Source organism: Monodelphis domestica, chromosome 1, assembly GCF_027887165.1.
Source record: "Monodelphis domestica isolate mMonDom1 chromosome 1, mMonDom1.pri, whole genome shotgun sequence".
In the NCBI taxonomy this organism is placed as follows: domain Eukaryota; kingdom Metazoa; phylum Chordata; class Mammalia; order Didelphimorphia; family Didelphidae; genus Monodelphis; species Monodelphis domestica.
Genome location: NC_077227.1, coordinates 385296586 through 385308934, shown reverse-complemented (window position 1 = coordinate 385308934; position 12349 = coordinate 385296586). Strand labels below are relative to the sequence as shown.

The window sequence follows — 12349 nt, the reverse complement described above, 5'->3', positions numbered from 1 at the left end:
GAGGCAATGGGTAGCTCTTGGAATAAGTACTGTAGCTAATAAGATCTGTACATGCTGTTCTGTTTTACAAAAATTCAATCAAGGGGCATTCAGACAGAAAGGTTTAGGTGGTAGACCTTTAGCATATTGTCCATTCAAGAGTCTGCAAATTGATTACATCAGCATGCCAAAAGCTGGAAGATACGAGTTTTGTCTAGTAATTGTAGACAGATTAACTCAGTGGCCTGAAGCATTTTCATCAAATACAAATACAGCTAGCTTTGTGGTAAAAGTGTTGATTAGGAAAATTATTCCTAGATTTGGAGTACCACTTACCAAATACTCTGATAAAGGATCTCATTTCACCCCCAGGATATTCTGAAAGGAGTCTATGAGAATCTAGGAATAACACCCAAATATCATGTTCCTTATCACCCACAAAGTTCAGGTCAAGTGGAATGTGTAAATAGGGAACCTAAGACTATGATGGGGAAGATCTGTGCTGAAACTCATCTAAAATGGCCAGATATTCTTCCCATAGCTTTGTTTTACCTATGTACGAGACCAAGAGCATATTTACATGTCTCGTCCTATGAAATGCTCTTTGGACATGCTCCACTACAGGCAAAGACTTGTAAGGTAGTCTATACATCTCTCTTAGGAGGAGATTGTCAACTTGCTTCTTACTTAAGTGCTTTAAAACAATGACTCAAAGAATTACATGATATGGGAGTATTGATCCAAGCTGGTCCATTGGATTATTCTAAACCAGGAGATATGGTGTATGTAAAAAATTTTGCTAAAACATGAGCAACACAAGAGAGTTGGTTAGGTCCTCACATCACTGTGTTAGTATCTCCATCTTCAGTAAAAGTTTTGGGTAGAGATTCATGGTATCATTGTTCACATATAAAATTAGCACATGGTATTAATAATGAAAATGTAGAAATCATTGAAGAAAAAATTGAAGAAGAATAAATTGTGGAAGCTGAGAATCAACAGTCAAATTGAGTCAGAAAGATCATTAAAGAGAAGACCATTCCAGTGGAAGAGGACATTTGGAAGAGGACAATGCAGATGAAGAGGAGGATACAGGAAATTAATGGACATTGTTAAAAGACTGAAAACTTATAAATTTAAAGATTTTGAGAAATTTGCAATGAAAAGAATCAGAGGATTAATGGACTAATGAATAATTTTGGGTAATGTATTATATAACACAAAACAACATAACACATATTCACAAACATTCATAAATATATTTACTACAATGGAGTTGGAGAAGAAGAAATTTACAGGAGGAAAAATCTGAAGCAGTGGTAAATATATTACATGCAACAGTAACATAACACTAACATAACAGTAACACTAATATAACACTAGCAAAACAACAAAACATAACAAAAATAACATAAAACAAACACAAATACATAAACATAGTTAGGTTACATTGATTCACTATGTGAATGAGTGTAACAATATGTAGTTAGGGTATTTACAATGTTATAAGTAGTTATAAATTAGTTAAGTACTAACAAAAATTAGTTAGATACCCAGTTTAGTATAGAAACATAAGTAGACAGGAGAATTTTATTAAGATTGGGCTTTAGTTAAAGATTAAAATTAAAGATAAATAAGATAATGTACTGATTTATATTACAATATACATAACAATATACATTACATAACACAAATAACATATAACATCACTATCATAAAATTGTAAATATATATGTAAATATATGTAAATAGTGTGTATAATAGTATTGTAAATCGTATTATAGCGCATATGTATATATGTAACATATATGTAACCTGTGTGTAAATATGAACTACACATGTGTGTATAGCATACAGATATATTGTATTATATGTGTATATATGTAAAATTATGTGAATATACCACTTGTGTAAATTTTATCTATTGTTACATGTAGTTTGCATAAGTGAGTTTCATGTTTTGATTAATTTTCTTTGTAAAACTTATTCAATGTTGTATTTATTGTAATTTTCAAAAAATTTTCTCTGAGTTTGCTCTTATGCATTACAATAGTAGTAGAATGTTTTGTATTAGTAGATGAGTAGTATTTAAGAGTTTAATGTTTGCATGGAAGTTGTATTTATCTTTTGCTTCTGATTTTATTTGCTTGTTTTTGCATATGTTTGAGCTGCATTTTGAAATTTGTACTTGTTCATTATTTAATCCCTTTTTTACTTTCCTTGGTAAAATCCTTAGAATAGCATAGTATTAGATAGGTTAAGATAGTTGAGTGTAGGTTGTTTGTTATTTTGGGTAGATATTTTAGTTTAAGTAACATGTAAGTTAGCAGTGCACAAATGCCAAAATAGTATTTTCAACACAATTTAGGCTTTGCACAAAGGGGGGACTGTAGTGAGGGAAATTACAGGGTGCAAAGAGTTTGACTGACAAGCCCTCAAGACTCAGAATTCTGAGGGCTGACAGGAAAAGTTCCAAACTGTTGAAGAGACAGTTTTTTCAACAGCTGTCTGGAGCTGCAAAGTGAAGCCTGAAGGATGTAGATCTGATCTCTCCGGGACTCCCTTGGACATTTGGAAGCAGCCTCTTTGAATACCACCAAGCAAGAGTGAGCAGGAGTTTCCCCAACACCCTCTGGTGGACAGAGCGGAAAATTGGAGGAAATCAGTCTCTTGGACATCTGAAGACTTCAGCTGGATTCCTGTACCTGACCCATCAAAGGACTCTCTGAGTGTGAGAAATCTGGTTACCTGTTGGACTTGCCTTTAGGAATTTATGTAATTAGTTAAGGTAGTTAAATACCTTAATTAGAGCGTAAAGCTGTCAGATTTCCCTTCACCCATTTCCCCTCATCCCTTCTCTGTTAATAAATTCAATATTATTTGTATTGTGCTGTTTCCCCTTTGTATTACCTTCCTTCCCCCTTTCCAAAATATAGATTTAACAAATCAGAAGGGCAATCTTCTGCATAAAAGCCTGGGACACAAACTCAAATTCATTTATGAATTCAGAGAATGGAGTTAGTATTTTGTACTGAAGTAATTCAGAGAAATAAAAGCAGTGTGGCCAATAAATCGATTAGCATTTGTATTGCAGGAAGAAGCAGTAGAATTAAAATCAGTAGATGTGAGTTCAAATCCTAGTTCTGTTTAGTGTGAGCTTAGGCAAGGTCTAATAAATCAGCCAAGCAGGCAGCTTGATGCTTCAGTGGACTGACAGCCAGATCTAAAGGGTCCTGGGTTCAAATTTGGCCTCAGACATTTCCTAGCTCTGTAACCCTGGGCAAGTCACTTAACCCCCATTGCCTATCTCTTACCACTCTTCCGCTTTAGAACCAATACACAGTATTAATTCTAAGATGAAAGATAAGAGGGTTTTTTTTTTTTAAATCAACCAGTAAGTATTTATAGAGCATATGAGGCATACAAACTGAGACTGAAACAATCTCTACTCATAAATTTACTCTATGTGAAATGTAAGGTTTCTTCTAGGTATACATTTTATGAAAAATTCATACAATTGGGAGAAAAAATTAGGTTGCATTCTTTTAGAAAGTATAAAGACAAGCTTTAGATCACAAGGAGGATGGTGAAAGGGCTTTAAATTATTATTACTTGCAAAGATTGGTTAAAGAAATAGAGAAATATAGTCCATAGAAGGGAGAGGTGAGAACTCCATACTATCAGCTCCAAAAAAGCCTATTCTACTAGCATCTTGGTTTATCCATCAGCCCTAAGGCTATCTGATTAGCACCCAGAGTATTCTACCAGCAATTAGGCTATTATACCACCATAAACCACTTCTTCAAATAAAATTCTTTTCTTACTTCTGGATGAAACTGAGTTTGCGTTTCCCATTCTTGGGTTGGAACCCTGATACAAACTTGGGTGTGTTTCTCCCACAACAGGACAAATATTCACATCTCCTGATTCTCTGCCAGGGATCTTTTCACCACCTCAAGCAGTCAAGACCTCCCCAGTTTACAGATTGTGAAAACTGAGGTCCAGAGAGGGAAAGTGACCCTCCCAAGGTGTCTCTGTGCCCCGATAACAAGATCAATAGGAAATCCCAGGGTACCAACCTCCTTTCCGGAACAACTTAACATCAATTTCCGCCACATTCAACATGGCGCCCTTATCGCGTTCTCAGGAGCTACTCCTAATATGGCAACTCAGGCTACTCCGCCCCGGAAGTGGTGGTTCACCGCGCCGGAAAAGGAAGCGGTGTGGCGAGGGAGCCGGAAGTGTTTGCCGGGGTTCTCACTCCCTCCCCCTTCCCGAGCCACAATAACAGACAGGAGGCCGCTGGACAGGTGAGGCACTAGCAACGCTGCCTTGGGCTTCGGTTCCGGGCGTGGCGGGGTAGCTTGTCCCCTGCTGAGCTCTTGTCTCCTCTTGTTCTTCCTCACAGACGCAGCTGCAGCCTCGGAGCCGGAACATGGTCCTCCCGTGGGCCCAGGCCCGCGCAGCCTCCACCGCCGCCTCGGCCTCCGAGCGCCCGGTAATGGGGGAGGGGGGTAGCCTTGCTGTCAAGGCTGGAGACGCAGAGGAGGTGGGGAGGAGACACGCCGTTATCTCCGTTTTACGGAGATAATCCGGGACTCGCTATAGTTGGGGGATAGGAGGCAGAAGACAACTTTGAGAACCTGGGTGGGAGAAGGGCAAAAACGGGCGGAGATAGGGGACAGTAGACAGTGGGATCTGGACACCTGAATGGAGAAGAGGGGGATGGGAAGCAGCGAAAAGTCGAAAGGAAAAAAGGACGCAGAGTCAAGGCAGGTGGACACTCAGGGATTACACTGTGGCTGGGAGATGCAGGAATAGCAGAAAGGGAGAATAAGCACTAGGATCAAGCAGAGTAAAAATGTGATCCCATGCATCAGTGGGTGGAGGAAATCTTGGTGCAAAATCATGGAAATGTATTACACCGTGAGATTTTTGGAATACATCATTTCATCTTTATGAAAAATATCACAAGCTTTGAGACTTCTTCGAAGAACTTTCCATTACCTTTCATGGAACGGAATTTGGGAAATGGTAGACTAGATGATCTAAAGATCTCTTCTAGAATTGAAGTTCTATGGGTTTCTGTATTAACCCTGACGATTCCACTAGTCGAAATTTTAACCTTCTTCAAGATCCATGTTCAAATGCTACCTCCTGGTAATCTTTCATGAGTTTTCATCATGAGGCAGAAAGCATATATTCATTCTTTAAACTCCTATGATAATTGAATATATCATTCTCCCACTCACTATATTCTACATCATTTTTATTTATTTCTGTCCATATCTCTCCTACCAGATAATGAACTCCATAGGGCAAGGACTTCATGTTTTTTATCTTTGTCTTCTAAAGAGCCTTTTATTAATACTAATAGTCACTTTACTATTTTTGTAACAATTGACTGTCTACAACTCTTAAGCTATGAGCTCCAGAAGCTTTACAGTTCCAAGGGACTCTGTTATCCCTTTCCATTTCAAAAACTTAAACTAAGCTGCCCTCATTTCTTTTAAATTATAAAAAGAGAGAGAGAGTGCCTGTGTGTATTTGTGTGTTTTGGTGGGTGGTAAAGAATGATTCTAGTGGCACTGATTTCAGATTGATTGACATTTAATAAGCTAGATGAAAAGAGACAACATTTAAGTAGCTAGTAAACAAGATGATTTAATTGGGTCTTTTCTTTTAGAGAATTTACTGAAGAGATCAGGGAACTAAATGGAGAATCATAAAATCATAAGTAAAACCCTTTATGAATCCAAACAACAACCTCGCTGAGAAATGGTTGATCATCTACTCTCTTCTTGAAAACCTCCAGAGATGGTGAGCCCACTCTTCAAAGACAGTTCATTTCACTTTTGTATTATCCTAATTGCTAGAAATTTATTAAATTGAGCTCTAACCCACCTTTATGTAATTTATGTTCACTGGTTCCAATTCTTACAGGAAATATTTTTCTAATACATTTTCCAGTTTAGGAACTCTGGAAGGATATAGAAATATGCTTATTGGTGTGGGAAAAGAAAGAATTAGGCATCAGGTAGCCAGTTTCCAAGTTCATTAGTTGAACCATTTGTTTGCTTCTAAATTTTGATGTATTTATATTGATAAAAGGCAATCAAGCCTGAGGAATTGTCATGTGAGAAAAAGGGTACTTAATTGAGGAAGTTGAGAATGGAATATCTTAAGGTAAGATTCTGCCTGTAACTGAATTGGGGAAATCAGATCTCAAGATGCAGAAAATATTAAGGAGAAGGTGTTGGCACCACAGAAGTTCAGAATTGAACTGGTGTAGTAAAATAATAGAATACATTTTTAAGTCAGAGGACCTATCTCTGCTACCATAAGCTTGTGTAAGTCACGTGTCTTCTCTGGGCTTCATCTTCCTCATTTGTAACATGAGGAGATTATACTAGTTAATTTTTTGCCTCTAAGACCTATTACTTTATGATCTAATTCCAAAGTGAGAGAATTAGGAGAAATGTCAGGTGTAGTTGTAAGCTATATGGACATGAACCCTTATTATCATTATTATTAACAGGATATAATAGGAAGATGTGAATCAATGGTAAGGGAGACAGATAATCTGGACTGTTAATCACTAAACAATATAGTTTATGTAGACCTTTAAAGAATTAAATTTAAAAAACCTTGAACTAGCAGAGTGGGAAAGTGACCCTCCCCCACTCCCCCAAGCACGATAGGGGGATAATTTCAATGTTCAAAGACAGTAGGAAGAGAAATTTTGTTTTGGAAGAGTCCTGTTTTAGAAATAAGTGGGGAGCAAGACAAGTTACTGTTAGAAGAGATCTAAAATTTGGTCATTCCACTGTCACAGAAGTAGTACTTATAAAGCCCAGTTTTCTTAGGAAACAAATCTTACTCTTTTTGAGAATTTAGACACAATACTTGTCCAACTCCAGACCTATGGGGTACCTCTCCATTCCATCCTGATTTCTTTGAATACATAGGTCTAGAATTTTTTTAGGCCTGATGACTTGAACATGTTGAGGAAACCTAAATGCTAGCTTAGCATCTCATGTGGGGCTTGATTCCTTTTCTAAAGGGTTTGGTGGACTGGAAGGAAGATGTAGAGGTCATGAAGAGAAAGGTTCAGAATTAGTGAAGGGATGGGCAAATTGGAAGAATAGGAGATTCTGATCAAAGGGCAGACTCATTAGTTCAGGGAGAAATTGTATGGATGAATAACATCAATCAGAATATTAGAAATATTATCTATACAAATGATGGAGATCTTCAGGAGATTATTAGAGATTTTGTAGAGGAGATTTATGTTTAGTCTGTCAACTATCTGACCTACTTATTTTGATTCTGATTTTTTTAATGGCAGAGTTTGGGTTAGAGAAGAATATTATCTCTATACCTGAGTCCTTGAGGAAGTTTAGACAGTGTCTTGAGGATTTACTGTCACAAGTATCTAGACAAATTATAAATTTGGTTTTGGTTTAATATAGTCTTTCTTTGACTATGGATCAAGTCCCTAACGTAATATATCTTTACATGAAAAAACAAACACAGCCGGAGTGGGACAGGGTAGAACATTTAAGTTTGATAGGAGTCCAACTTGGGGAGAAAGTACAGGTTGGATTTGGACTGATGGGGTTTTTGCTTTTGTTGCCATACATGAGCAGATTGCTTTGTATTGATGATTCTTTTGGTGAAACCCTTGCTCCATTGTTGTTCCTAGGGGTCTAATCATTCCATGTGAAAGCTTGAAGAAATAATAGATATCTTTTAGCCCAATTTAAATTTTAACAGAAGACGCAACTGAGGCACAGATAAGGCAGTTGACATTCTTTACAGCATTCTGGTAAAGTTACAGGACCTAACTGAATTCAGGTTGTGCCCTTTCAACTGCCAGACTTGTGCTATGGTTACATAATGAGAAAAACCTTAGGCAAAAAAAGGCAATAGATTGTCTTTATACTTAGAACAGTAGCTAGAGAACAGGTGACTTCCTATATAGTCAGATGAGGGTAGGTGAAAAGAGGACACTATCAAGACAAAGGATATTAATTAGATCATATTGAGAGGTGGGTGACCAAATGACTTGTGCCAAGACATTACAATCTTTGTTTTAAATAATAAAATTATTTTAATCAAAGCTAAGCCTAGCAATATACCACGTGTGTGGGATCTGGCTAAATACAAGAGAAGGAGTAGGAAAGGACCCCAAACTTACAATGCAAGTACTTTTCTCTGAGATCACTTTAGTCTCCTTCCTTAGGATCTAAGTAATACTATTATTATAGGTATATTTCTCATAAACCCATTTATGTGCCTTCATAGGATGTAGTAGATTAGAAGCAAAAAAAATTAGAAGAAAGAAGGGGAATTGAAAGAGAGGGGTAAAGATTAAAGGGGAGAATGAAGGGTGCTTCTAGGAGTAGACATGCTATGGGCAATGATTAATGCCTGAAAATACCAAATGTAGGATGCCAGCAGACCATAACAGATAAGTGTACAAACTAAAGATGTAACGGTATAGGGATGTTTATTTTAAGGACAGAGATACCTAAAAAAGGGATTGAGAGAGATATCCAATGTATTGTAACATAGTAGGGACTGTAGATTCTCAACTAGAAGGAATCTCCCATATAATCTAGTTTCACCTGTGTCAGAACTTGAGACCCTTTACAATATCCTTTAGAGGTGTCTATCCATCTACTACTACCTTGAAGATATCTTGTTTTATGGAAATCATTGCTTCCTGGGGGCAGCACATTCCATTTTTGGTCAGGTCTATCTGTATCCCTCTTAACTTGTATCCTTTGCTTCTAGTTATGCCTCTTGAGGCCAAACAGAATAAATCTAATATTCCTTTTCACAGGACAGCTACTTATCTCTTTCTGAATCTCCCCAGTTCATCCAGCTGATCCTCATGTAGTACACTTTCTAGTTCCTGTAGCATCCTTGTACATGATATGGATGCATGTCAGTTTCTCAATATCACTTCTGAAATATAGTACCTATAAATGTTCAGATGTCCTAAAAGAGGGTCTGAGCAGAGCAGACTTATGTTCCGAATAGTACCTCCCTCCTTCTGAACCCTTCTTTAATGGATCTGAGGTATCAACCAATCAGGGTGGGTATTACCTCTACCAGAATTGATCCCATTTTCCATAGTCTAGTTTGTTGAGTCTTTTCATAAAGATTGTTTTCCTGTCATATCTGTCCTTAATGTCATTTACAACATCTGCAAATCCTTAGTAATTTTGCCACCTCCTTATATACACCAATGGTTTTTCAGAGAAACAGCAGGGTATAGGAGCTATAAAGCTGCCCTGGGAGTCTGGGCCTGTGCTAAAATCCCCTCCTGTCCCTTAGTAATTATATAATCCTGGACAAATCACTTCTGAATCTCTTTATTCATCTGCAAAATGGGATAATGAATTTGTAGACTCCACCTCATGGTAGTTGTTAGACTTGGTTCCAGGTATTGGTTCCAAGGCAGAAGAGTATTTTAAGGGATAGACAATTGGGGTTAATTGACCTGTCCAGGGTCACAGAAGTACCTGAGGTCATATTTTAACTCAGAACCACTCATCTTTAGATCTGATTCTATCTACTTAGATACCTAGCTCTCCCATACTGTTTAGAATCCAGTTTAGCTTGCTCTCTTCCAATTCCATTCTGTTTATCTTTGGAGCCTTTCAAGATATACGCACTGATGGACTAACTTACAAAGATGAATAGCCATGTGGATGTCATGATCTAGGCAATATGCACAAGTTTGATTTTTCCTGTGTATATTATTTAGCCTTTTTTTCTTTTTGGTAGTAGTTCCCTATCACATTGAAGAAGCTTCATTAGGATTTCCAAACTTGATGCAATCTGTATAGTATCATCTATAGACAGAAACCTAGAGAATCCACTTCGATTCTGACTTTGTCTAGGGAATCTTCTGTGATACTGAGTACTATCTCTTATTTTTATTTTGTGTTAATAATCAGAAATCATAGAAGTTATTTTTCTAGTTGACTTTGCTGAGTAGTGTTCAGTCATTTTAATATATTCAGTTCTGCTGTAACAACATATATTCCTAAAAAAAAATTACTGTAATATGCTAAATCATACAATAAACCAGGCTTGTGGGAAAATGGGGGAACAACATTCAAAAACTTCATTGGTGACATATTAAGAAAAGAAAAAGATGGAAACCTAATCAAAATGATAGGACAGTGTTATACATATTAAATGAGTAAGAAGTAATATAAATATTATAGAAATTGTAGTGATTTGTGAAGTCTTGGGCTTGGCTGAGTTTCCCTGAGCTGAGAGAGAGCAGCATAATCTCCTCTACCCACAGCCTCTATTGCACCAGAAGATACACTATAAATATGGCACTTTGTCATGAAAAAAGATCTTTTTGTTTGGAACTAAGCTTTTGAAGGGTTGTAGTTTGAGTTATGAACTGTACAGTATAATGTGTTCTCACTGTACTTATGTAAGTAAACTCATAACTTAAGTTCTCAAATTTTTTCCTAATATATCAATCAGCTCAGATCAAATTTGCATCTTCAAAACAAGCATTATTGCAGAACTGACTATATGCAAAGGTGTTAGCAAAGAACCTTTTAGATCTGTTTGTAATCATTAAGCAGTAATCTGTTCCAAAAGCAGTTGTGTATAAAGATGTGGTCTGTTGTAAATAATTATCTGTGAAACTTAATTGTATCTGTTTCATGTTTTCATCAAGAGTCTTTAATATAGGAATATTGATGCAGTGAGCAAGTGGTTTAGAGCTTTTGTATATCTTTCTGTCCCAAAATTCCTCCAAATCCCAACTTCTTTTTTCTTTTTGAAACTTTCCTATTTAGTATTTTGAAAATTAATCCCTGCCTTCCTTTCAGTTTATATAGCAACATATATTTCTTCTCTTTTTGTTTGGTTAGATCCAGCTGCTGTTCATAATTTCATCTTCTAAAGTGACATCTTTTCTGTCATGTAAAACATTGAGTATTAACTGTGATGACTTTGTTGCTTATGTTGTGACTAATGATAAGAATAGATCACTAGAAATACTGGCAAATTCTTTTTCCCCACATTATGTCTATTTTTCTATCTAGTTTCATTTTGTAAATGCTATAACTGATTTTGTTGAATCAGGTCTTCTAAATTTTGTTTTCCTTCTACTGTTTGTTGCTGAGCTTTTTTTTTTCCTTTGAAAGAAACCTGTTCACAGTCTTCAAGATTTTACACTATACTTGTATCAACATTGCTTAAGATTATGGTACAATTTTAGGATCATTCAATAAGCTCTCCAATCTAAAATTTACAGATCTTTTTTTCACATGGATTGTTGCCTCACTTCAAAACACCTTGTTTTGCAGTTGAATTGACCTTTTTAACTCTTAAAAAATTACACTTACATCCTTGTTAAAACTTAATAGGTGGGGGCAGCTGGGTAGTTCAGTGGATTGAGAGCCAGGCCTGGAGATGGAAGGTCCTAGGTTCAAATCTGGCCTCAGACACTTCCCAGCTGTGTGACCCTGGGCAAGTCACTTGACCCCCATTGCCTTAAAAAAAAACCAAAACTTAATAGGTTTATCCACAAAATTTGATTTTTCCCACAAAATCACCTAGAAAAGACTTAATACTCTTCTTGTTAATAGCATGGAAAAATGTGAACTAAATAATAGTACATTTTAGGTGGATTTGAAACTGGTTGAGTCTTTGGATTAAAGCAGTTCTTAATGGTTCAATATCATCTTGAATGGATATCTCTCGTACAGTGGATAAAGGCATAAATGACAAGCCCATGGAGTTTTCTAATGGCACTGTTGCAAACACATTGAGTGGAAGAACTTATATCAGCATTGGTGAATGTTTTTGAGATCACATGCCCAAACTGCACTTTCTGGCTGCCTGTGACACCTCCCCCTCCCCCCTCCCCCCCATTACCCCAGACAGCAGAGGGAGGGAAGTACTTGCAATGGGAAGCGGGACAGAGGGGCATGCAACCTTGGGTGCTATGGAGAAGCCCCCTCCATGCTGCCTCAGCTTCACCAACATGGCTTTAGATCTATACACAATGACAGACCAAATCACTGACCCAAATTTAGTAAGATCAAATTCAGTATAAATAAAGGCAAATTCTTCTAGGTATTTAAAGAAAACAGTTTTCTAAGAGGAGACTCATGTATGGCAGGTTATTTGAATGAAACTTTAGCAGGGAGGTGATAATGGATTGTAGATTCAGTGTTATAATACCAATATATTTTTACTTAGTTGATTAGTTTAATAACAATCTGGCCTGGTCAAACCATCATCTATAGTATTCTGTTCAGTTCTGAGTTCTGTGTTTACGAGATGACATTGAAAGGTTGGAAAACATCCAGAGGAAGGCAAT

At 36.9% G+C, this 12349-nt stretch overlaps 1 protein-coding gene across 8 annotated transcripts in view; it reads left to right on the top strand.

Moving 5' to 3' along the window:
- The first annotated feature begins 4164 nt into the window (after window positions 1–4164).
- Window positions 4165–12349, top strand: part of FBXO38 (F-box protein 38) — a 99439-nt gene continuing 91254 nt past the window's right edge. For 5 of the 8 annotated variants that reach the window (XM_056811615.1, XM_001370738.5, XM_007474056.3 and 2 more), the window contains exons 1-3: window positions 4165–4289; window positions 4388–4477; window positions 5666–5799. The gene's annotated coding sequence lies outside the window, so the exon portion shown is untranslated. The remainder of the gene's footprint in view (window positions 4290–4387; window positions 4478–5665; window positions 5800–12349) is intronic. The other 3 variants (XM_056811616.1, XM_056811613.1, XM_007474053.3) reach the window with 1 other exon arrangement.